We start from the raw sequence: 27062 nt of genomic DNA, 5'->3' as shown, positions 1-27062 counted from the left end.
AGAAGTTTGAGAGAGTGTGTCTAGAGTTCTGAAGGTAGCAGTCAACTTAGATATCTACATCCAGAAAAAAGTATCTTTCAAGAATGAGAGCGAAGAAGTCATTTTCAGGAAAAATCTAAAAATAAAAGGAAGAAATATGCTACAACTGGATCACCTTAAAAGTCATTCTGAAAGGTAGATAAACTTCAGGAAGCTAGTCTGACAAAGGAAGGGATGATGAGCAGTCCAAGATGAGGTAAAAAAAATATTAAGATGATTCTAAAATACCAGACAACACTAGCAAATCACTGGGGAAGGGAACAATTGGAGCTAAAGCGCTCTAAGCTATTTTTGCTGTTCCACAGAAGGATAAAGATAATGATTAATCTTAGAATTTATTATGCTAAATAATCATTTTTAAAACTTCTGCAGTTTCCACTAAACAAATAGAAACAGATTTACCTTCAAAACTAGGGAAAAATCAAAATGGAGAAATCTCAATCACTCTAAAGTATAGCAAGAAAGAGGGAAAACAAAAGAAAAGAGCATGTAACCACAAAGTACAAAAGAAAATAGTAGAATTAAGTTCAATATATCAATAAATAATGATTATAAATACACTAAACCCTCCAGTTAAAAATATTTTAAGACTTGATTAAAAACCACATTCCAGCAATATGCATCATCACTATAGGATGAAAAAGGCTACACAAGGAACACTATATTAATATTAGACAAAATTCGACCTTATATGATTTTTTATTGAGACATAACTGACATATAACATTGTGAAGTTTAAGGTATACAACATGTTTGGTCAATACATTTATATATTGCAATATGATTACTTCAGTAGCTTTAGCTAATATCTTTATCACGTCACATTTATCATTTCTTTTTTGTGTTGAGAACAAATTAAAATTTAGTCTCTTAGCAACTTTGAAGTTTATAGTATAGTATTGTTGATGAAAATCACTGTGTTGTTCATTAGGTTTCCAGAACTTATTTATCCACTAATTGTACGTTTTTACCCTTAAATAACATTTCCCCAATTCCCTCAATCCCCAACCCCCAAACCCCAGTAACCACCATTCTACTCTGTTTTCACAAGCTCAGTTTTAAGCTGAAAGTCAGAAGTAGATAGTTTAAAAATCGCTACATATTAATAAAAGGTTTAATTCACCAAGGACATTTAATATTTCTAAACTTAAGGGCACCTTTCTTGCATAGCATCAGAATAATTGACACAAAAATTAGAACGTAGAGGGAAAATTGGCAAATAAACCATCAAAATAGGGTATTTCAATATGCTTCTCTCAGGAGTTGATGGAGTCAGCCAACAATAAACAGGGAAGAAATAAAAAAATAAAATAACACAATTAACAAGCTTGATCTAACACACATAAGAAAGTGCCACATCCAACAACTCACGCTTAAGCTCATGTGGAGAATTTACAAAGTAGATAAGCCATAAGTTATCAAGTTACACAGAATTGTTATCATGGAGAAAATATTCTCTTTTTTCAGTTTACTGAAGTTAGATAGCAAAAAATAAAATTCAAAAAAGCAAGAGTAGCAGGAGAAGGATCTCGTAATGTGAAACAGATGGCACAAATTGTGTAAGTTGAGACTTATAGCAGGAAGTGGTATAAGTGGAGACTGGAACTATTAACTCATGGGAAATTTACAATGGTGGGTCATTCTGATAACACCTGACCCCACAGATCAATATTAACGTCACAAAAAAGGGAAACAAACAATATGAACCTCCTGATATGATGCAATAAGAAGTGTGCACACTACATATATAGAAGTCTTGTCAAAAACAGTGAATCTGAATCTAATCAAGACTATATTTTACTACCAGTTTACAGGAAATACAAGGGAGAGAGGAACATGGTAAACCACACCCAGGGTTGCAATCAGCAAAATCCATACTGTGAGAAATTCTATAGGACAAAAAAGCCAGTTTCATCAACAAATGTCTTGCAAGATATAAAAAGATGGAAGGGAAAGTACAGGTAGATTTGAAACATAGCCACCTTTTGGATCCTAATTACAAAAAAACCAGTTGGAAAAACTTATGATGCAATTGGGGTACTTTGAATACTGATCAGATATTTGGTAATATTAAGGAATTATTGTTGACTTTTAGATGTGGTAATGATGTTATGGTTATGTTAAAAAAAAGAATCTGTATGTTGTAGAGATAAATACCATATGACTTGTGTTTGCTGTCTGGGATTTGACTAAAACTAATTCAGTGGAGAGAGTGCGGCGTGGGTGGAGAAGTGACTCAAATAAGATGGAGCATGCATTTGTAATTCTGAAGCTGGGTTATTGGTACACAGGAGTCTGTTATACTAGTGTCTCTACCTTTTATATATTTTCTCCGTAAAAAAATATAGGAAAGCATTGCATATAGATGATGTGAATTTTCTATCACATAGTCCAGTGACCCATAACCAGCTCTCAGGGGATGATCAAGGCAGGGTACCAGGGTTTGGAGAAAATGTCCACAGTGGCAGCAGGGTAAAATCCAAGTCAGGGCCAGATGCTGTGCTGGTCTCAGGTCTGCAGTCTTTGCAGAGCTGCTTGCATCCTAGAGGCCTCTCAAGAGTACAGAAAATCCCCAGTGAGAAGATGAGACTGACAGGGAACGAGCTTTTCTGTAAAATCAAGAGGCCATGGCTAGGAGAATATGAAAATGCCCATTCAGTCACTGAATTTGACAATGGGCTATTGAGCAGAAGTGGAGAGTACATAACTTCAGTCATGAAGCAAATATATTATTCATAGGTAAATAAAAGATCTTTGGAAAGATGATTAAATGTATGTGCTTTATAAAGTCACATGCTCAGATATGTTTACAGGTGGATTCTTATAAAACTTTAAAGACCAGATATTTTCCTCTTTTTAAAACTATTTTGTAATAGTATAAACACTTAAAAGGAATGAACTGGTTCTCACTGTATTGATTTGTCTACACCTTGGAAAGATAATGTTGATTTGACAAAGCAAGCTACTAAATGCTACTTACATAAAAATTTTAAATATACTTAATATACATTATGTCAATGACTTTCAATTTTTTTGGTCTTAGGAACTCCTTACTCTCTTAAAATGATTAAAGATCTGGAAAGAGTTATTTCATTTGGGTTACAGCTATTTATATTTACCATATAAGAAATTAAAGCTGAATAAGTTTTAAAACTTTCTAACAAGAATTAGTTCCATTAGCAATCAGAGCAACTACATCATGACCCACCATGAACCCTCTAGAAAATTCCATTCTACCCTTATGAAAGAATGAGAGGAAAAAATTCAAATAATGTCATAGTATTATTATAAAAATAGATTTGGTCTCATGATCCCTCCTGAAAGTATCTATGGAACCCCCCAGAGGGTCCTTCAATCACACTTTGAGAACCAATGCATCATACAGTTTAGAGATACATACATATGTAATAAATTTAATAAAATTATAATAACATGTCCTATCATGGAACCCTTTCTAAGCTTAGGCTAAGTTGTGCTGCAGTAACAAATACCCCCACCACGTGCTGTAGGCATACAACAAAGTATAACTTCCTCCTGTGTTGCATATCCAGCAGCCACAGTGTTGCTCCCACATCATCCTCACTCTGGAATGCAGGTAGATAGAGCAGACACTCTGGGATTTTGGCAGCCTCATGGCATACGGCAAAAAGGAAATGAAACCACTTGCACTTGGAAGAGGCATGTGTCACTTAAGCCCAAATTTCAATGGTCAAAGCACATGGCCAAGCCTGAAGTCAGTGAGCTGAGAAGATAACCCTTTTACAGGGAAGGGCAGCAAATACTTGCCACAAAAAGTTAACGTACCATGAACTAGTGTCAAGGTAGTCAGCGCTAGGTAGATACGATAAGGTAATAGCAATATTTTACTTAGTAATATTAATAAATAATAATGATTGTAGTAGTAATGGTTATAGTTAGAAAATATAGATTTGTGAACTAAAACACAGTAGAAACCAGGGATAATCTCTTCTCTTTGTGACTGCAATTGACATGATACACTCCTCAACGTGATTTTAAATAAGTCATGACTGCTGCAGGCATAGCCATTATTACCTAATGTCTAAAGGGGCTGCTACAGAGTGTGGAAATATGGCCTAGAGGAAAATAGCATGGTCTTTGGCTCAGCACTTCCTGGCTTCAGTTTCTAGCATGTGATCTTAGGTAAACCACTTAACATATCCCTACTATAAAAGAGGAATCATAATTGTGCTTGAGTTACAAAGTTGCTGATATGTAAGGCATTCACACATATAGAGTCAATATACCTGAAGTACTCAGAACAGCTTTTAACTTAGAGAAAGCGTTACATAGTCCAAGTTGTGAAGCAAGACTTGTCAGTTAAACTTGTGGTCTTATTCATGGGTGGAGAGATGGAGAACTTAGGTAACACTTACATGATTTCTCAGTATTAGTAGATGTCAGATTCCAGCCTTGAATGAGAGAGAAAGATAGAACTATTCAACTGTTAGGGTACCTCTGATTCCACTGGATTTGTGAGGATGCCTGTGAGAGAAAAATAAGTATCTTTTTCTGGGAGTAGCGCTTTGGAAAAGATAGATAGGGTTAGTGACAAGAGCATGGGGGAGACATTGTAACATTTTTTTCCAAACCTATTGAAAACCAAACCGCTAGCTCCCAAACTCTGCTACCACCGGTGTCATATGAGACTGCTGAGAGGTTCCACTGGTTAAAGAGAGTAGTGGGACTTCTACTTCTCATTAGGATTTAAAAGGTTGCAATATATATATAGTTGCTCACAATATATGAGAAAAACCCAATTTATTCCAAAATCATCCTATGTGATACCAATTAGAGAGCTAAAAATGCAAAGAATTCTAAATGCACTATATTCTGGGGAGGGATGGAACCTTCCAAGGTAATAAGAGACCTACTTCTGCTTCCATCTCTGAGGTATGGTGAGAAGAAGGATAAACATGCCATCAGCAAAGAGAACGTGGCTGAGATAAGGAGAAGCCAACTAAACCTGTAGGGAACTGCAGGCCAGCCTGGTAGATTAGAATCAAGAAAGACACCAAAAGCAGAATAATCTGCATACTCCATCAATTTTTCCTTTAGACGTTTAATCTCAAATACAGAGTAGTGCATGAAAGACTGGGGACAGGGTAAGAGAGCAGAGAGAGATTCTGTGGTGACAGGAGTGGGTAATTGGAGTGAGACTATAAAACAGAGTCTCCCAAGTCATGGGAAGCTGTGGAAATGAGCAAGAAAGCTGGGAGTGCTCTCTGGAGTCTTGGATCCCCATCCTTAAATGAATCCTACCATCAATGTACATGGAACTCATGGCAAACTGAAATTAACCACAGCTAAAAGCCAGAGCAGAACCAGCTCAACTCCAGATTGGGTAAATGAATCAGATTGCTTTTTTAATACTATCACAATCATATTTAAAAATAGAATGCTATAAGTTAAAAATACGTGACGTAGAAAGACAAGAGAAAAATCTCCAAGTACTCTGAAATTAATAACATATCTCCATGGATGAAAAAGGAAGTCCAAAAGAATTTTTTTATAAAATGTAGAACCAAACAAAAATGAAAAGACAATATATCAAAATATGTGGGATGCAGCTAAAGCAGAGTTGACAGGGATTTTATAGCAGTAAATGCTTATTTTAGAAAAGAGCAAAGTTCTCAAAACGATAATTTAAATGTCCACCTCAAGAAACTAGGAAAAAAAGAGCAAAGTAAATCCAAAGCAAGCAGAAGGAAGGAAATAATAAAGGCAAGATCACAAATAAATAAAATTTAAAACAGGAAATAATTTCAAAAATAATGAAGCAAAAAGCTGCTTCTTCAAAAACCTAAATATAATTGATATAATCCTCTAGAAAGACTGACAAAAATAAAATCAGAGAAGACACAAGTCAACAGTATCAGAAAGTACTGAAACAGAGGGTATCACGACAGATCCTGCAGCATTAAAATGATTAAAAGGGAATATTATAAGCAACTTTACACTCATGAATTTAACGAAGTAGAAGAAATGGACCACATGCTAAAAAAGTCACAAACTACCAAAAAGTAACCAAGATAAAATAGATATTCTGAATAGTCCTATCACCATTAAAGAAACTGAATTTATAATGTAAAAGCTCCTAAATAAACAAATCCACAGGCCCAGGTGGATTTACTGGAGAATTCTATCGAATGTTTAAAGAATTGACAACAAATTTATACAATCTCTTCCAGAAAATAGAAGAGGAAGGAATATTTCACAGTTAATTTTACAGGGCTGGTACAAAAACAAGACAAGGACAATACCGAAAAAGAAAAATATAGACAATTATCTTTTATGGACTTTGACACAATAGTCCACAACAAAATATTAGCAAATTAAATATAAAAGTTTATAAAAAGAATTTTACATAGTAACCAAGTGAGATTTATTACAGGAATATAAGGCTGGTTTAATGTTTGAAAGCAATCAATACCATCTATCATATTAACAGTCTAAAGAAGGGAATGACACAAAAAACAATTTGACAAAATCTCACAGCCACACATGGTAACTCTCAGTGAGCTAGAAACACAGGAGAATCACTTGACCTTAATGCAGAACATCTACAAAACTGATAGCAACATTGTGCTTAATCCTGATAAACTGAATATTTTACCCTTAAGATCAGGAGTAAGGCAAAGATATCTGCTCTCAATGCTCTTATTCAACATAGTACTGAAAGTTTTACCCACTGAAATAAGGAAAGAAGAGGGAAGAAAAGACATGCAGAATGGAAATGAAGAAATAAAGCTGCCCCTGGTTGCAGAAGGCATGATCGTCTTCATAGAAAATCTCAAGGAATATACAAAAATAAAGGTCTATAAAAAAGAAGGGCGTTCAGCAAGGTTGTGTGATACAATATCAACATAAAAATATCAATCGTATTTCTGTATACTAAAAATAAGTATGCAGAAACTGCAATTAAAAACATAATGCCATTTACAACCACACCAAAGAAAATGAAGCATTTAAGTATAAACACAACAAGAAATGGGCAGGATGCTGAAAATTACAAAATACTGATGAAAGAAATCAGAGAAGAACTAAACAAGTGGAAGAGATGTGCCACGTTCATTGATTGGAAGACTCAACATAGTAAAGATCAATTCCCTCCAAACTGATCTGTAAGTTTAACTCCCATCAAATTCAGTGATGAGGACAGTATGGTATTGGTGGAGAGATGGATATGTCGATCAGTGGAACAAAATAGAAAACTCAGAAATAGACCCACATAAATATGCTGAACTGAGTTTTGACATAGGGACAAAAGCAATTCAATGGAAGTAGTCTTTTCAACAAATGATGCAGGAATAATTGTACATTCATAGGCAAAAAAAAAATGAACCTTGACCTAAACTTCATGCTTTATACAAAAAGAAACTCAAAATGGATCACAGACCTAAAATTTAAAACTATACATCTTTCAGAAAAAAAACATAGGAGAAAATCTTTGGAATCTAGATCTTGGAAAGACTACTGAGGCACAACAAGCACAAACCGTAAAAGGAAAAAAAATAAAAATGAGGCCCCACCAAAAGTAAAAATTTTGCTCTGCAAAAGGCACTCTGAAGAGGAAGGAAAAACAAGATACAGATTGAGAGAAAATAGCTGAAAAATGCATACTTGACAAAGGAGTATTATCTAGAATATGTAAAGAACTCTCAAAACACAACAGTTAAAAAAACAACCCAACCAGAAAAAGATAAAGACATGAACTGACATTTCACTGAAGCGGATATATAGATGATAAACAAGCATACACAAGCATTTAACATCATTATCTATCAGGGAAGTAGAAAGCAAAACCACAAGGAGATATCACTGTACAACTAACAGAATGGCTAAAATAAAAAGTGACACCACCAAATTCTGAAAAAGATGCAGAGAAACAGAATCACTCATTCATTGTTAGAAGGAAGGTACAGTTGGAAACAACACAGATATGGTTAAATAAACTCAGGTACATGTGTACCACGGAATACTACTCATCCATAAAGAGGGAAGGAACTGTTGATAAACATGACAATTTGGATGAATCTCCAGAGAATTATGCTGAGTGGAAAAAAAAACAATCCAATAAGGTTACATACCGTATGATTTCACTTATATAATATTATTGAAATGGAAAAACTATAGAGATAGAGAACAGATTGATGGTTGCCAGGATTAGGAATGAGAGGTCACTGTGTTAGGGAAATGAGTGTTGTAAAAAACAGAAGGGCAAAACGAGGCATCCTTGTGATGATGAAACTATTCTGTATTTTGACTAAAGTGGTAGACATGAAACGACACATGGGACAGAATTGCATAGAGCTAAATATACACACTTAAACTCACAAATGAGTACATGCAAAACTGGGAACATCTGAATAAAATGAGATGATTGTATCAATGTCAGTTTCCTGGTTGGGATGCTGTGCTATAGTTTCACAAGATGTTAAATTTGGAGGAAACTGGTTAAAGCATACACGGGATCTCTATCATTTCCTACAAATGTATGTGAATCTCTCTGTATTAAACTGTATGTGAATTATCTCAAGGTAATAAGTTTAATAAAAATGCATGTTGTAATAGGCAGAACACAGAATTTTTAGGGCATTGAAACTATTCTGTGTGACACCATAATGGTGTATACACGTCATTATACATTTGCCAAAACTCATAGTATGTACAACACCAGAAGTGAACCCTATTGTAAACTGTGGACTTTGAGTGCTAATACTGTGTCGATGTGGATTCATTAGTTGTAACAAATGCACCACTATGGTGTGGGAGGTTGTTCATTTGTGGAGGTTGGCAGTACTTGGGTACTTTCTGCTGCATTTTTCTGTGAACCTAAAACTGCTCTAAAAATAAAGTCTAGCTTTTTAAAATGCACGTTGTAATTTCAAGAGAAAAATGTAAAAACACAAGTGTATGGCAAAAAACTCAATAGAGAAGAGAGTAACAAACAAATTAACCCCCAAAATTTAGAAAGTGGAGTAATAAAGGATACAATATCAGATGACACAAATAGTAAACAAATAGAAAGATAGTAGATACAAACGAATCTGTATCAGTAATTTCATTAAAAGTCAATGAATTAAGCACTTCTATAAAAGAAAGATATTATAAAACAGGATAAATAAACTTGACCCAACAATATGCTATTTTCAAGAGCCTATGTTGAAAGAAAAAGGATGAAAAAATACACTGTGTAAATGTGAATTGAAAGGAAGCCAGTGCTGCTGCATTAACATCATATGTGAAAGTTGTGCAAGGTTGCTAAACAGAAAACTACAAAATATTGCTGAGGGAAGTTGATATTCTCTATTTCATTAGAGTGTATGGTCATCATAGTTTTCTTTCATTCTTAAAAATAGTTTCTTTCAGTTCTTTGAACAGATTTATTATAGTTTGTCAGCTAAGTCCAACATCTAGGCCCTCCTAGAGAACAATTTCTTTCGACTGCTTTTTCTTGTGTTTATGGATAACTTTCCTGTTTTTTTCAAGTCTAAGTTTTTTGCTTAAAACTGGACATTTTGTGTAATTTACTATACCGACTTTGAATTCTGACTCCGTTTCCCTCTAGAGTAGTATTTTCTGTCCTGTAAAATTTTTTTGTCTGTGTAGTGACTTGTCTGAACCAGTTCTCTAGATGGTCTCCCCTACAGTGTGTGATCAATGATGTCTCTGCTACGTTTTCTTTTTATAAATGTTCTTCTTTTAATTTTTAAGCTTGGCTTCCTAGGGGTGCACCTGGGTCAATATTTTTAGTGATCAGCCAATGATGATTCAGAATTTGTGCTTAAACATCTTGATCCTGTATCACAGGTGGATCTGTGTTGGAGTTAAGGAATACATTCAACATTCAGACTGTTCACAAGTCTGTCCTGCTTCTACTTTCAGTCAAGTATTCTCATTTCTCCTTTGAGTGTGGCATTCAGCTAGAGATGGGTGGATATCTGGGGCCCTATTTTGTCTCTCTTGTGAATATACATAGCCTTGAAGATGGTTGAAGTATTCCAGACCACAAACACTATGTGGGATATTATGAAGTCTCACAGTAGCTATCTCATTCTCCAAACTCCAACTGTCCTTCTGGTCTGTTGCTTACCCCAAACAGCATTGCCACTTCAGGATTGCTGCGATGTTGGGCTTCTTTGATTTTTTGCCACCAAGATCTCTTTGTTTTCACCTTTACGCCCTTGGGCATGTGCTTAGGTTCAGATCAAGTCAGCCCCCTAAGGCAATGGAACTACTGGTTTTCATGGCTTGCTCCATCCTGGTAGAAGTACTGTACTAATGGAACTGGGATGAATGGGGTGGGAGAAACCACAGGTTAAAACAACACAAATTCCTACTGTTATTACTTGAAAGCAATTTTTTAAATAAACTCTTATCAATTAATTATGTATTTCATGGATTTCCAGCGTCTGAAAGTGATGTTTTTGATGATAACTTTGTCCTGCTTTATCATTGCTTTTTAGGAGAGGATTTGCAGAGCTCCCCACTCAGCCATTCTTTAAGACTCTGGTCCATCTTTGGGCTTGCACCCAATGCTGTGGCCTGAGGCAGGGCACAGGGGCAGACATATGTGAAGAAACCAGCACTAGGATAAGAACTCCAACAGGCACATTGATGAGAGTGGTCTGGGAACAAAGAGGACCCAGTAGCCTACACGAGTCCAGTAACCAGGCCAATAATAAATGGTTTGGCCATAAAAAGGAGTGCAGGAGCTTGTGTAGACAAGCCTCACCACTTTCCCTGGGCTTGATATTTGTGCTCCATTTATCACTTTTGTGAAATTTGGACTGGTATATAAATATCCACAATCTCTCATCATTTGAATGATGTGAAGTGCTGCATAAAACCACAGACTGTTCTCTTGAGAATAATATTGAATATGTCATATTATTTTAAGGGCAATTTTTATAATATAAAAACATCAGTTTGAACTTCACAAAATCACTAGAGGTCTAAGTTTTCTAAATTATTTACCAAAAGTGTTTCTAAATTTTGGGAGAAATCATGGTTCATTACTATATTCTATTACATTCAGATTTCATTGTGGTATAGTTCAAATTTCCATTCTTAACCTTATAGCATATTGTCAGACATTTTATAACGTTAATAAACTATAATAAGTTGAGTAGGGAATAGATTTACAGCTACCTGGGAGGGGAATATTGGAACCTAGTTTAACCATTTCAAATGGTCAGAAAATTTAATTTGAGTGGTTGATATATCATAATTAGGATTTATTTCATCCCAAATGATCACTCAGGGACTCAGCTTACCCAATTGTAGCATTTTTCCAAGAGGCAAAATATGATATACCATACCATGATAATGATGCAATTTGTGAAAGCAATGCATAGCAAAAATGAAAACAAAAATCTGGAGCGGCTTTATTTTTTTTATAATGTATACATATTTTACGTTTCTCCAGATTCTTGGGGATATGATTATCCTATTTAACAAAGATAATGTAAAACAGCATGTTGGTTTCTATTAACACTCCTTCCTGCCTCTTTGGAAGGGCTCAAATTTTCAGCATCATAGTAAGTGCTAGAAAAACAATATGAAGGCTTCCAGTTTCACTCCCAGAGATGTAGAGAGCTGGAAAGAATCATCTCACATCTACTCTTACAAATAATGCTGGACAAACTGCAAAGTAGCGATTGTCCTTAATGTGTCAGAGAACTGAGGTGTCAGGCCAACTGTCTAAACTGAAATCTACAGAGACATAGGCCACCATGAAGAGAAACAAGACGCAAGCAGTTGCTTCCTGGGGCATGCAATAACAGACACCATAAGAGCCAGTAAGGGGTGACTATAACAGTGTGAAGTCTCTGGGGCTGCAGACATAGGGCAGTTGGCAACCCCCTTCAGGTTCTCCCTCTAGAAACCCCACCAGGTACTCGTGGGGAAGGCTGGGGAGAGTCCTGAGAAAGCTTTCCTTGTTGTTCTGGCTGGGTGTCGGGAGAGCAGCCACTGATAAAACTCCACTGAGAACTATCTCTTCTATCTCCTCTGTGACACAAAAGCCATAATCTTCATGGGAAAGTGCTCAAAACATGGGTGAAAACCCACTGCAGATGGAAATAGTAAAATGAATGAAGCACCAACCTGAGGGAGGGCAGAAATACTTGCTAGACATAGCATTAAGAGTGGAGGAGGATTCTTTGTTCTATTTCTGTGAAAAATGTTGTTGGAAGTTTGATAGGGATTGCGCTGAATCTGTACATTGCTTTAGGAAGTATGGACATTTTAATGATGTTAATTCTTCCAATCCAAGAGGACGGAATATCTTTCTATTCCTTTGTGTCTTCTTTGATTTCTTTCAACAATGTTTTATAGTTTTCGGTGTGCACGTCTTTCACCTCTTTGGTTAAGTTTATTCCTAGGTATTTTATTCTTTTTGTTGCAATTGTAAATGGGATTGTATTCTTAATTTCTCTTTCTGCTACTTCGTTGTCAGTGTATAGAAACGCAACCGATTTTTGCACGTTGATTTTGTATCCCGCGACTTAACTGTATTCCTTTATTGTTTCTAAAAGTTTTTTAGTGGAATCTTTAGGGTTTTCTAGATATAAAATCATGTCGTCTGCAAAGAGTGACAGTTTCACTTCTTCTTTTCCAATGTGGATAACTTTTATTTCTTTTTCTTGCCTGACTGCTCTGGCTAGGACTTCCAATGCTATGTTAAATAAGAGTGGTGACAGTGGGCATCCTTGTCTTGTTCCTGTTCTTAGAGGGACAGCTTTCAGTTTTTAGTATGGAGTATCCTCAGAAAATTAAGGATAGATCTACCATATGATCCAGCTATCCCACTGCTGAGTATTTATCCAAAGAACTTGAAAACACAAAAGCATAAAGATACTTGCATCCCTATGTTCATTGCAGCATTATGTACAATAGCCAAGACATGGAAGCAACCTGGGTGTCCATCAAGGGACGAATAGATAAAGAAGACATGGTATTTATACACAATGGACTACCACTCAGCCATAAGAAATGATGAAATCTGGTCACTTGTGACAACATGGATGGACCTTCAGGGTATTATGCTGAATGAAATAAGTCAGAGGGAGAAAGTCAAATTCCATACGATCTCACTCATAAGTAAAAGATAAAAACAATGACAAACAAACACGTAGCATTGGAGATTGGATTGGTGGTTGCCATAGGCGAAGGGGGGTTGGGAGAGGGCATGAGGGGTGATTAGGATCGCATGTGAGGGGATGGACTATAATTAGTTTTCGGGTGGTGAACATGATGTAATCCACACAGAATTCAAAATATACTATGATGTACATGCGAAAATAAATAAACAAACAATAGAGTGGAGGAGGAGATATAACATTTGGGAGGGCATGCTCCCAAGACTCAAGTCACAGTGCCTTACTAAAACTGAAGATAGGGCAATGGATCTCACCCTAACTGAAATTCAAAGAGTAAAAAACAGTAAAAACTAGCAAACAAACCAAAAAAACAGAACAGGGATTTCAACAACTATGGGACAATATCAAACAATCTAACATACATGTAATCAGAATCCCAGAAGGAGATCAAGGACAGAACAGGGAAGAAGAAATAACAACTAGGATTTTTCAAAATAGTGACAGACTTCAAACCACTAACCCATGAAGTTCAGACAACACCAAGCAGAATAAATACCAAAAGAATAAATAAGAACAAAAATTTAAGCATATCCTATTCAAATCACTGAAAACCAAAGAAAAAATCATGAAGGAAGCCAAAGAAAAAAAATGCACACTGTCTACAGAGGAAAAATGGTAACAAATGCAGCAGATTTATCAAGAGAACTCACGCCAGCAAGAAGACAATGATGTTCTATCTTCAAAGTGCTAAAAAAAAAATACTGTCAAAGCAAAATTCTTCTTTTTAAAGATTTTATTTTTTCCTTTTTCTCCCCAAAGCCCCCTAGTACATAGTTGTATATTCTTCATTGTGGGTCCTTCTAGTTGTGGCATGTGGGACGCTGCCTCAGCGTGGTTCGATGAGCAGTGCCATGTCCACGCCCAGGATTCGAACCAACAAAACACTGGGCCACCTGCAGCGGAGCGCGCAAACTTAACCACTCGGCCACAGGGCCAGGCCCAAAGCAAAATTCTTTACTCAGTGAGAATATTCTTCAAAAATTAAAGAGAAATAAAGATTTTCTCAGAAAATCAAAAACAAGGAATTCATTTCTGTCAAACTAGACCTCCTCTAGAAGAATGTTAAAGGAAGCATTTCAGAAAGTATTTGATATAGTTCAAAAACATGGAAGTACACAAAGCAACAAAGAGATCAGAAATGGAATAAATGAAGGCAAAATAGAATTTTTTTCTTATTTCAAACGTGCCAAAAGATAACTGCTTACAGCAAACATAGTGACAGTGTATTGCATGATTATAGCATATGTAAAAGTGAAATGTATGACAAGAGAATCAGAGGTATGAATTGGGAATGCACTGTTAGAAGGTTCTTTAGACTATATGTGAAACAGTATAATATCATTTGAGGGTAGACTCAAGTTATTTTAAAATGTATATGGAAAATCGAACTAATATTTAAAGAGAAGCTTAAATACTAAGTCAATAGATGAGATGAAATAGAATCACAAAATATCCTCATTTAAAACAATAGAAGACAGAAAAATAGGAAAAAATAAACAAAAATGAAACAAAAAGAGAACAGCTAGCAAGATGGTAGATTTTAATCCAATGATATGAATAATCACGTTCAAAGTGAATGGAATAAAGAAATAAATACGATGACAGAGATTATCAGAATGGATAAAAATGTAAGACCCAACTATAGGCTGTCTACAGGAAACTTGTTTTAGAAATAAAGACTTAGATAGGTTGAACTTAAAGGATGGAAAATGCATATATATGCACGGAATCACTAACCAAAAGAAAACTAGAGTATCTACATTAATTTCTAACAGAGTAATATTCAGAGCAAGAAATATTATCAGGAATAAAGAAGGTTATTACATAATGATAGAGAGATCAATTTTACAAGGAGATATGCGTTTATGCACTTATCAACAGAGCTTCAAAATGCATAGGCAAAAAGTGATAGATCTGAAAGGAGAATATAGTCAAATCCACAATTATATTTGGAGGCTTCATCACTCCTCCATCAATAATTTATAGAATATGAAGGCAAAAAACATAGTAAGAATATGGATGACCTCAACAGGGCTATCAACCTACTTGACCCAATTGACATCTATAGAACGCTCCCTCTAACAATAGCAGAATAGATATTACTCTGAAGTGCACATGGGAACATTCACCAAGATATATCACATTCTGGGCCACAGAAAACAACGTCAACAAATTTAGAAGACTAGGAATCATACATAGTTGTTCTAACACCATAATGAAATTAAACTGGAAATCAATAGCAGACAGATAGCTGGAAAATCTCGAAATATTTGGAAATAAAACAATGTGCTTTTAAAAAATGGGGCAAAGAAGAACTCTCAAGAGAAATTAAAAATATTTTAAGCTAATGAAAATTATCAAAATTTATGGGATACAGCAAATCAGTACTTATGGGGAAATTTATAGCATTAAATACTTACATCCTAAGAGAAGAAAGGTCTGAAATCAGTAACGTAAGCTTCCATCTAAAAAGATTGGTGAAAGAAGAGGAAATTAAACCCAGAACAAATGGAAGAATGAAAATAATAAAGATTAGAGCAGATTAAATGACACTGAAAAAAATAGATAAAAATCATTGAGCCAAAAGCTAGTTCGTTAAAAGATCAATGAAATTGATAACATTTTGAACAAATTGGCTGAGGTAAAACAGAAGATGCAAATTACCAATATCAAGAATGAAAGACTTTAATACTAATCCCACAGACATTAAAAAGCTAATAAGAACACTGCAAATAACTCCATACCTATGCTTTTGACAACTGAGATGAAATGGACCTATTATTGAAAGGCACAAACTACCAAAACTCACCCAAGAAATAGGTAATCCAAATAATTCCATATCTATTAAAGAAAGTGAATTTTTAGTTAAAAACTTGTAAAAGCAAGTTTTTTTTTCTCCAAAGAAAATAAAACCCAAGCCCAGAAGTTCCACTCGTAAATTTTGCTGAACATTTAAAGGCAGAAATACTATTAATTCTATACATCTTCCAGAAAATAGAAGAGGAGGAAACGTTTCCCAACCCCTTAATAAGAGTCCAGCATCACCCTAATATCTTTCATGAGCATAGACACAAAGATTCTCAACAAAATATTTGTAAAGTCAAGCTAGCAGGACATAAAAATATATAATACATCACAACCAAGTGAGGCTCATCCTAGGAATGTAAGGTTGATTCATATCAAAAATCAATCAATATAATTTGTCATATTAACAAAATAAAAAGAAGAAACCATGTGATCATCTCAAAAGTTGCAGAAACACATTCTAAGCCCCAACTATCCAGAGAGTATCAATCCCAGGATGATTTACATGCAACACCAGTAGAATGAACCTTTGTCCTCTTGCTAGCCTGAGGTCCTTCTTGGTAGCACCCATTGCTAACAAGTGGAAGAAGCAAAAATATATGGATATGTAATGATATTATTTATTTCTTATACTCACCTGATTCAAATCATAGAAAAGGCAAGAGATCAGCAGTACCCATGGGCTCACTTGAGCCTGCAGGCCCATGTAATCATTTCACATACATCTTAAATCATCTCTTTGTTTGCATCACAGCCCCTTCTAAAATTCCTTCCCCCATGATGAAATTTCCCGGTTCTGGTTGGCTCTACTTCCATTTCAGATCCTCTCATTTGCACATAGTCTTTCACATTTTAGTGCTATGAGCACAAGGAAGGAGCCAATACCCGGGCAGCTGAGAGAAAGAGACAGGTCTTGGTCTTGAACGGACTCTGTTCTATTTGGCAAAAGTTGCACTGTGGGCTTCACTTATTTCAATGTTATGGACACAATAATGTTAACTTTTGCACTTATCCCTCCTTAATTTGTTGAAATTACTAACTTCACACATTCTCACTCTTTTACAAAAAAGTTTTGTTACTAAATTAATAATCACATTTTGATAAATACAGTCAAGATTTTTGATCTTTCTGAGGCACCAGCAAAAGATTTTATAGCTTCACTCTTGGCTTTTCTCCAGAATACATGTTCTTGACAGTGAATTTCTCCTTTGTTGTGGCTATTGCTATCTGGTTAGGCTGCCAATTTCCTAAATCATGCGTCCTGGTTCCTCTTTGCTGAAAAGTTCTTCCCTCAATTTGTCTCTCCCTTCCCATATTTTACTCTAAGAAGCAAGATGAAGCCAGGTTTCACCTTCAACACTTGACTTGCAAATCTCCTCACCTAAATGACCAAGTTTGTTTTTTACGAGTTCTGCTTTCTACATAATTGCAGAACATGATTTCACTAAGCTGTCTGCAAATATATAACGTGGATCTTCTTCCTCCAGTTTCCCATATCATTCCCTCACTTTCTTCTGAGCCCTCACAGGCAGCGTTCTCCAAGTCCAGTTTGAGCACTCACCAGCAGCCTCCTTGAAGTCTAGGTTTCTGTTAACAGTTTCTTTGTGGTGACTTAGTCACTTTCTAAGAGAACTTAGGAATTTTCTACAATGCTCTTCACTTCCTCTCAGTCCTTACTACCAGAGTTCTTAACATCCAAATCTCTACCAACAGACTGTTCAAGGTAGTCTAGCCTTTTACTATCATGGTCCTCAAAATTCTTCCAGTCTCTGGCCACTGCCTTATTTCAAAGCCATATTCACATTTTTTAGATATTTGTTACAGCAGTACCCCACTTCCAGGTACTGAAATCTGTATTTGTTTTTCTGTTGCCACAGTAACATAATCACAGGTGGCTGAGTGGGGGGTGATGGAGACCAAAATCCTGCTTACCACACTACCTCTCCTACTAGGACCCCAGTCAAGCTCTAAATATCCAATTATAATTAACCAAAGCCTAATCTAAGACTATACAAAAAGGAGAAAGACAGGGATGCAGTATTACCTAAATGGCAGGCAGTGGAAACCTTCTGAGGACTGACAGCTCTTGAGCAGCTCTCAGAAATGAGACTAGACTAGACCTGCATTAGAGGAAAGAGTGGAGAAACCCTGTCTGCAATTATCTCAAAGAGGATGAATTACACTGAATACGCATCTTCATTCTAAAGAAGGACTTAAGGTGGTGGAAGAACAAATTAGTGCTTGCTTTCTTCCTTTCCACTACTCACAGACACACACACATACACACGTGCGCACACACACACTTCTCTGCAAACCACTACATTTACAGGAATATTTCACATTTCAGGTGAGTCTATTAGTTTCCAATAAACGTACTTGGCATCTATTTTTGGATCTCATCACCCTAATGAAAGGATTGCTGAAAGCTTCACAGCCAATTACTGTGTGCAAGATAAATGCATATATTTATTCATTCTCGATAGTGATGATTAAGAGGGAGTTCATTTCACTGTAGTCTAGCAGATGTTTAAAATATAAATGAATTGACTGCAATAAAGAATACCCCCTTCACAGTCCAACCCGACAAAAGTGCCATTCTAGATAAGGCTTTCTTGTCCAGTCCTATTAACATGTAATCACTCTTCTATTCCTTCAGGTCTCACTTTGAGAATGAAATAAAGCAGATGCCAGACAGATACCACTCAAAGAAAGGGGCTGGCCCTCCTTTTTTCATCTGAGAAGCCCAAACCCCAAATCTATTCTCCATTCTGGGTTTTCCTTTTCCCTAGTGGTTTGTTTCCCCACTGCAGTTCCATTAGACTGCATTTAATATTTATTTCTCTACAGTAGAAGAAATATATTCCTACAGAAAAGATATCTCTAAATAAATCTACTTTTGAAGTTCTCTACTGGGAGATAATTTTGATCAGCAATGCATAGTTATGGAAATATGCATCTGTAACTTTATCTTTATCGAGGGCTGTTGACTATTCTCAATGTGCTTAGCACCAAAAAGTCTTCCTTTTCTGATCTTCTTATTGTTTATTTGATGTAGATAGATGTACTCTGAATGAGCAGCCTTGCCTACCATGTGCCATGTGTTGCTTCCAGATGACCAGTCTATTGGACAAAGTCGTCTAGCATGAGTGGGCAGCATGCTGTCCCAGACCCATGAGTATTCTGCCCGACAGAATCTTAGCATATTCGTGTGTCTAAAATGTACATTTTAAATAGAAATATAAACCATGCTCACACTCAGCCTTTGTTGCTAGTGTTTTGAGGATACAGGATTGAAGTGTTTCTCAGTAGCTCAATAGCTGAATGAAAAACAAAGCCTTTGAATGTCCTTGAGGCTCCGGAAAGGCTGACGTCACATTGTGCTCTTGATTTCCCCTACTCTGGAAACCTTTGTAACATCCAGCCTGTAGACTCGCTGACTCTGGCCTCCCTGTGCCCAGGTTCTGCGATGCTCAAGAAAGCTCTGAGAGAGAGGAAGGTGGCAGAAAAGTCATAAAGGTAGTGGGTGACACTATGTAGCCAAAATATTCCAAAATTGTGATGACCATATTTTGCCCAAAGGAGGTCATGTTGGAGGATCTTCTCTTCCTTCTCTCTATTCTGCAAAACTTAGTGAAAAATGGACTTTGCAATCAACTCCACTGATAAGGAGAAAACACAGAAGGGGAATAGGATCAAGATACAGATGTGACTGGTGAATACTCTTTTCCTCTTTTGCTGTATGCCTGTATTATAAAATATTTTATGATCAAAATATCTGCTTTGAATGGTTACAAATGTATATGCATATATTAAATAGTATTTATTTAAATTAAATAAGTTGATACTTTCCATTTCAACAAAAATAGTTAACAAATCAATTACATTCAATTGAACAATTCTAATACCAATAAAAAGTTCTGGTTTCTTCCCATTTAGACCCAAGGTATAGTCTGGCCCTTTCTTCAAGCTAGCACTTGAAGTGGCTGCTGGGGAAGAAGAGACAACCTGCAAGCTGTGTAACCTTATGAGCTCAAACGTCTCTTTCCAACATGGGAACTGCAGTGTCAGCACTAGAAGCACCGCATAACATGGGCCCATCAGTTCCTGCTCAATGCAGACAGTAACCAGAGGTCAGTAGCTATTGATTATATTGGTAATATAATTAATGAATATAATACTGGGAACTTCTTACACGATTTTATTTCTTCAGAGATCTCCATTTTAATAGCCTATTGACCTTAAATCCCATCTGCTCCATTTCTGTTCTGTGTTAGAAACTAATTAATCTCACTGGTGGCAAATGGACATGTTGTATCTTCTATTGAAAGCTGCTCAGAGGAAGACAGACAGGCTTGTAAGCACTTGCCGTGAGAGCAGTCAAGAAAATTACCAATTCTCACTGAGATTTTCGGCTAACACATTCCCTCTCGCTCTATTTTTTCCTCTTTACAAATCTCAAGCTTCTAATTTCCCAAACAAAACTACCTGGATTCCCTCGCTTCATTATGGTGCAAGTGTTGACAACAGCCCTCTCCAAGAACAGCCAAACAAAATGTAAAATAATTGACACTTGTTTTAGAAGTCATGGGGCAACATGAGATTGCATACCTAGTTTAAATTCAACTATGATTTTTCTTTACAGAGTTTCTATGCTATCTGCAGGATACATCTATCATGAGCCCTTTGTAACAAATGGAGCCGTGATTCCCTCTGCAGCAAGATAGCCCCACGTTGCCACAGGGCTCCACATCAGTAATTGCTGGGTAGGAAAGTGTCTTTATTATGCGATTTGCATTTTATAGGTTACAACCCTGTGTCACACTGACCACTGCCACAGCTGTTCTTCTTAACGGGCAGGCAGATATTGTCCTCATTTTGAAAAGATGGAAGTTGAGGTTCAGAGAGGCTCAGGAAAGCTCAGTGCCTTGTTCAGGGTCAAATCTATGTTCATAGTCAACATAGAGACACTCAAAGACACAGGTAGAGTGTTTGAAGAGACAAATATATGATTAATATATAGTAATTATATATTATACATTAATATATTAACTGAAACATAAAATATTACTATGTATTAGTATACAGCACACTACATATAATATATTAATACATGTAATATATCAATATAGAATATATGGAATTATATATAATATATCATATATAAATATGCCATATAATATATTAAATATATAGTAATTCTTCATATTAATGTGCCATATATTAATATATTGTGTGTATTAATATATATGTTAATACATGATTATTATATATTATATAAAATTACATATTGCTATGTATAGTATATTATAAATATAATTACATATAATATAAAATAATGCAAAATTACTATATATTGAATACTAATATACAGTAATTAAATGCATTATATATGAAATATATAATATATTAACGCATATTATATAATATATGCCATACTAGATATTAAAAATAGTTATATATTAATATAACATAATATAATATATTAATATAATATAATGGCATAATAATCATGTTAAGTAATATTATATATTAGTTATTAATGACATAGTGTTATATTATACTAACATCATATATTAATAAATCGTTAGCACATAATCTACTAATAATCTATTAATATAATATATATTAATTAATATATACAATGCTATTCCCTTGACAACAACAATACCACTTGAGAGGAGATAAGGCTCCACGGCCTGTCAGTTTCAGCTGTGTGCTGCCTTGCGACTTTCCTGTGCTCCTGGGTATCTGTGAGTGGGTGATGGCCAGTTCTTGTCAACTGGATGCTGACAGAGCAAAAAAGCATCGGGCTGCAGCTTGAAGGGTTTAGGTCGGGGAGTAGGGCTATTACTGTGTGCAGAGGGGAAATCCCCAGTGTAGGAAGTACCACTTCATGGGCCCAGAAAGAGGTCTTTTTTACTTTTTCCCTTAAATTTGGAATGTTTTTCTCTTGTGATGTTTAATATTTTTTTGTTTCTTTTTGATGTTATTTTGAAAATTTTAAATGACTATTATGGACTGAGTTTTGCCCTCCCCAAATTCATTTGTTTATGTCCTAACACCCAGTACCCGAGAATGTGACTGTTTTTGGAAATAGGATCTTTGAATGCGGTAGAAAAGCTAACCCAATGTGATTGAAGTCCTCCTAAGAAGAGGAGATCAATCAGGACGCAGACACACACTGGGGGAAGACCATGTGAGGATACACGGAGAAGGCGGCCGTCTGCAAGCTAGAGAGAGAGGCTTCAAAAGAGACTGACCCGGCCAACACTTTGATCTCAAACTTGTAGCCTCCAATGCTATGAGGAAATAAATTTCTGTCACTGAAGCCCCCAGTCCGTCGTACTTTGTTATGGCAGCCTTAGGAAACTAATACAATGCCCAGAATAAATGTAATGTTCCTGCAAATTCATAACACAGAGATTGGACTTAATTTACATAATCTAGTGCTTAGTAATTATTTGATGATAATGATGATGGTGATGTTAATCACAAATATAAAAGTTCAGCAATGGTTCGATCATTTATGTAGCTGGATACCTGCATCAGGGTGCTTGGATTATATCTGAACAGCTGAAACACGAGCCTAAAGCCAAGCAGAGTGCTATCACACTCTGCCGGACATCAGACGGCCAGGGCTGAGTCCCAGGTCTGCTGACTATTTACAGGGGAAATCGCCTGGGTCATTTTCTATCCTGAACTTCAGTTTTCTCTGCAGAAAAATAAGGGTGTTGAGTCTCTCCAAATTCTGGATATTTTATGATTCTCTATAAGTTCTTTAGGTGAAAAATGACTTTCAATTCTACTCTCTGGAACTAGCCATTGTTATTATTCTAAAACCTGAAGAGACAAGTCCATTCCTTGAAGATTCATATTCTGATCTTGAGCACCTCTTCTGAAGTGATCTTTCTATTTGAATCTTGTATTCTGTAATCTGAAATATATCTTGCCTCACCAACAGAAACATAACTTTTTTGAGAGGAAGGAATGGATCTTATATTATTTTCCATCTCCTCCTGCATCTAGCACTGTTCTGTAATCAAACTGGAAGGTTGACTAATGTTTATTTAATTAATTAGCAGGATAATTCATGTGCGTGTGTGTGCGTGTATAGTAATAGCTTGTATTCTTTCATGACAGAAACTAAAATGAAACTAACTTGAGTCAAGAAGGGAATTATTAGCTTATAAAGCTTAGCGGTCCAGGAACCAGAGAAACGATACCATGAGGATTCCATCTCCCTGTCGCCATCTTGCTCCTCTCTATTGGCTTTAGTCTCTGGAAAGTCTACTACAAGTATATAAAACTTGCCGTATCTGAGGAAAATATTCAAAAGAGAATTCTAACAAGAAGCAAAAATGACAGAAAATGTACATTGTAAGATAGCGAGAAATAACAAGTAAAGAACAAGCGGGAGTGGACCAGTGGTGAGCCATACCCACTTTGGGGAGCTGAAAGTATTGGGGAGCTTCCCAGGCTTCTCACCCTCACTCCACTGGTTCCCCAGCCAGATCTAGGAGGCCCAGTATGGAACAGGAGAACCTAGCAGAGCTGGGCCTCGCCTGCAAATGGGGAGAGAACCCTCATTAACACATCTAGAGATAAAATCAACAAATTCTCATTTCTCAGAAAACACCACATCAAAAAGGGAACTTGTTCATGACTTGACAAAAAGTAGCTAATGCCCACAATTGTTGAATTTTACATTTACAGAGAGAAACCCACTCGAGCCTCCTGAGCTGAAAACAGGACAACAGGACTGGACGCAGATCTGCCTCCCTGGTCCTCTCTCTGCCCACAGAGTGATTGGAATGCAGAACCAATGGGAGCAGCATGAAGCACTGTTACAGCACATCTACAAAGCTACATGCCATCGGGAATTAAAGCAGACTCTTGTGTTTTGTCAGCTTTAGCCAAATAATGTGAGCTTGCAGAGCCGTGGCCTCCCAACAGCACAAGGCCCAGAGGAAATGGCCCAGAACAGAGGCCAACATCCATTAAGGGCGTCCACAGGGACAGCCAGAGTGCGTCTCCCCATCTCCCCAGGCAGATGGTCACACTGGCGGTTGAGCCAGTGTCTGCCCAGTGGAAGGAGGAAAGACAGAGCACGGTGGTAGCTGCCAAGCGCTGGAATGAGCAGCAGCCACTGGGGAATGGACTGAAGCAGAGACTTCATGCTGCAGGGAAGAAAGTTCAGCTTAGAAGAGAGTACCCTGTGCACTGCTCCTCAGGATGCTCCTCTTGACTCTCCTCCTCCATCAGTCTCCTGACCACAGTCCTATTCTAGTCCTTGGGGTCTTCCCCGCCTGGTGACCTTAAAGCAACGACACCAAAGTCCCCTCTGATCCCACCAAAGCCACCCTAATTCCTAAAATCCCTAGGGCCCCTGTAGGCTCAAGCCACACCCTCCACTCACCTGTTTCAATATGTCTCCCCAGCTGTACCCAACACTCTCTCCTGGCTCCACTGTTTCTTCACAGCCTGCCATCCACGCACCAGCAAGCCAAGACAAGAGATCTCCTCCCTGGACTACACTAAAATGATTCTCTGGCTTTTACTCTTGGACAGCTAGCTTCCTGCTCTCCTTTTTGCTGCCTGCCCACTCCAGAAGGCTGCCTGCCAGCCTTCTAGATATCTGACTCAGCCACTGGCTCAGCTCAGATCAGCCTTGCTGTTCATCCACCCCTAGTCCCAGCTTGAGGTGGGCTAGACATTTGATTCAAGAACCCCTTTGATTTCGATATCTCTGTAGCCTCAAGGAAGATACTCAAGCACCAGAACCCTGCTGAGCACTAGAGGAGCCTCCCTGGGGCAGTCATCCCAGCTTCCTTCCTGAGAAGGGGGATTCAGACAGTCCTGATAACTCCTTTCCCTCTGCACTACTGTCCACGCTATTCCTGTGCCTAAAACAACATTGACAGGTCTCTGTGCTCTGTCACCAGTACTGCAACACCAAAGAAGTACCTCAGCCAGGCACCCAGCTTCTGATCCCAGGGAGCATTCTATTCTCTCTCACTTGATCACGTCCACCTCACATGAGGGCCTGCCATACTGCTGCAGGTTTGTGTGCATCCCACTTCCTCTACCCAAAAGCACAATCATTATGGCACACACCGTCCCCACCTTTATGTGTCCTTCAAAATCGAGTAAAATACCTTGGTAGGTACCTTGGGCCTGAGTAAATTTTACTGAGTTGAGTCATGACCCATTTGATGTATGTTGGAGAGAAACAATATGGGACAGCTCTGCAGGCCACTGGGTGGTGCCCCTTCCTCTGGGAAACCCAACCCCTCCCTCCAGTGCTTCATTTGAGGTCGTGGTAAAAAGTAGTTTCCAAACCAAACCACAGGTCGGTCTCCACTCCTTCTGTGATGATGCAGGTGTGGTGCAAACCACACCAACTCAGTGCTCCTCACATATCCCTTTGTGTGTTTCTGCCTTTGATTTATGCAAATGAATTTTGCTCCCCAAATACAAGTACCTCACCAGGAAGGCCCTAACGTTGATTACTATATTTATATTTTATCAATATTTGGGATTCAATTTTTGATATATGTTTTCAAGGCATCTCTATCTGAATGAGCCATCGCAGAAGCAACAGAACACTGCCTGAAAGCAAAAGGGCCAGCAGGAAAAAAGGAAAAGTCATCTGTGTCTAGTGTTTTCTGTGTGTCAGGCACTCAGTGCTCCAGACTATTAATCCATTTCATTTCCAGTCAACTTCATGGAGTAGCTGTAATTATCATCCCCAATTTGCAAATGAGGAAACTAAGACAGGGAGAGCTTAAATAACTTCACACAAAGTCAAGTCAGCACCCACATTCTCAGCCACTTTCGACTGTTTACTGCCCAAGTTATCAGCTGTGTTCTGGGCTCTGAGCTGGCACAGCAAGGATGGGGTGCCAGGAGGGCTCCTCTCTGCCTCTCCAAGGAATCCTAACTTCCCCAGGAAGTGAGGAGTGGAAGGTTCTGCATCTCTAACTTTCTCTTCTACCTGTGTAGGGAATTTTTAACCTCCTTGTTAGTGATCAGCCAGGGAAAGATGTAAAATGCTGCTCATTGTGCTTGCTGAACTCAAGGTACCAAAGGGTGACTCAGCAAAGCTGAGAGTCAAGAGCCATTTCTTTCCTGGTTACTTAGAATCCTATGTGCAAACTATAGAGTCTCATGAAAAACTAAGCCTCTTTCTAACAGCCAGCTCTAGCTTGCCAGCCATGTGAGTGGCTTCCTTGGGAGTTGATGCCCTAGCCTCAGTCAAGCCTTTAGATGATCCATCCTCAAATAACAGCCTGACTGAAACCCCATGGGAGTTCCTGAGCTGGAAGCACCCAGCCAAGCCCCACCTGGATCCTGACCCCGAGAAACTGTGTGAGTTAAATGTTTGCTGTTTAAGCTGCTAAATTTGAGGATAATTTGTTAGACTAAAGTCAATAACTAGTAAGATTATGCATTTGCATATATTATCTCTTGTATTAGGTTTTAGATTCCTTGAAACGATGATTCAGTATATCATGTTGTATCTAGCACAGTGCCTAAAACCTGATTAAGTCCTCCAGAAATGTTCTTTGCACACATGAATAAATGAATGAATTTCTTATCAACATCAGGGCTAATTTTATTTGTCACACTTTTATTAAGAATCTAATGGGGGACAGCCCGGTGGTGGAGTGGTTAAGTTCACACGTTCGGCTTCTCGGTGGCCCGGGGTTCGCCAGTTTGGATCCCAGGTGCGGACATGGCATTACTTGGCAAAAAGCCCTGCTGTGGTAGGCATCCCACATATAAAATAGAGGAAGATGGGCATGGACATTAGCTCAGGGCCAGTCTTCCTCAGCAAAAAGAGGAGGACTGGCAGTAGTTAGCTCAGGTCTGACCTTCCTCCAAAAAAAAAAAAAAAAACAAAGAAGAAGAAGAACCTAATGGAAGTCAGGCACTAAGCGAAGCTCTGGGACATGTATTAGTTGGAGTCCCCAGAGGTCAACTGTGAGATAAGGCTATGAGCATGCTCAAAGTCATCCCAACGGAGGTTGGGGA

The 27062-nt window shown here is 37.5% G+C and overlaps 1 long non-coding RNA gene across 2 annotated transcripts; it reads left to right on the top strand.

Moving 5' to 3' along the window:
• Positions 1 to 26634, top strand: LOC106782123 (uncharacterized). 2 transcript variants are annotated; one of them, XR_002811255.2, is made up of 4 exons: positions 9 to 235; positions 19965 to 20158; positions 20671 to 20791; positions 23742 to 26631. It is a non-coding gene; the product is annotated as an uncharacterized lncRNA (long non-coding RNA). The 2 variants fall into 2 exon arrangements; XR_001378961.3 differs by lacking the exon at positions 20671 to 20791 and having other exon boundaries at positions 1 to 235; positions 23742 to 26634.
• The last annotated feature ends 428 nt before the right edge of the window (positions 26635 to 27062 follow it).

This window comes from Equus caballus, chromosome 1 (assembly GCF_041296265.1).
Source record: "Equus caballus isolate H_3958 breed thoroughbred chromosome 1, TB-T2T, whole genome shotgun sequence".
Taxonomy (NCBI): Eukaryota; Metazoa; Chordata; class Mammalia; order Perissodactyla; family Equidae; genus Equus; species Equus caballus.
This window is presented reverse-complemented; position numbering and strand designations above follow the sequence as displayed.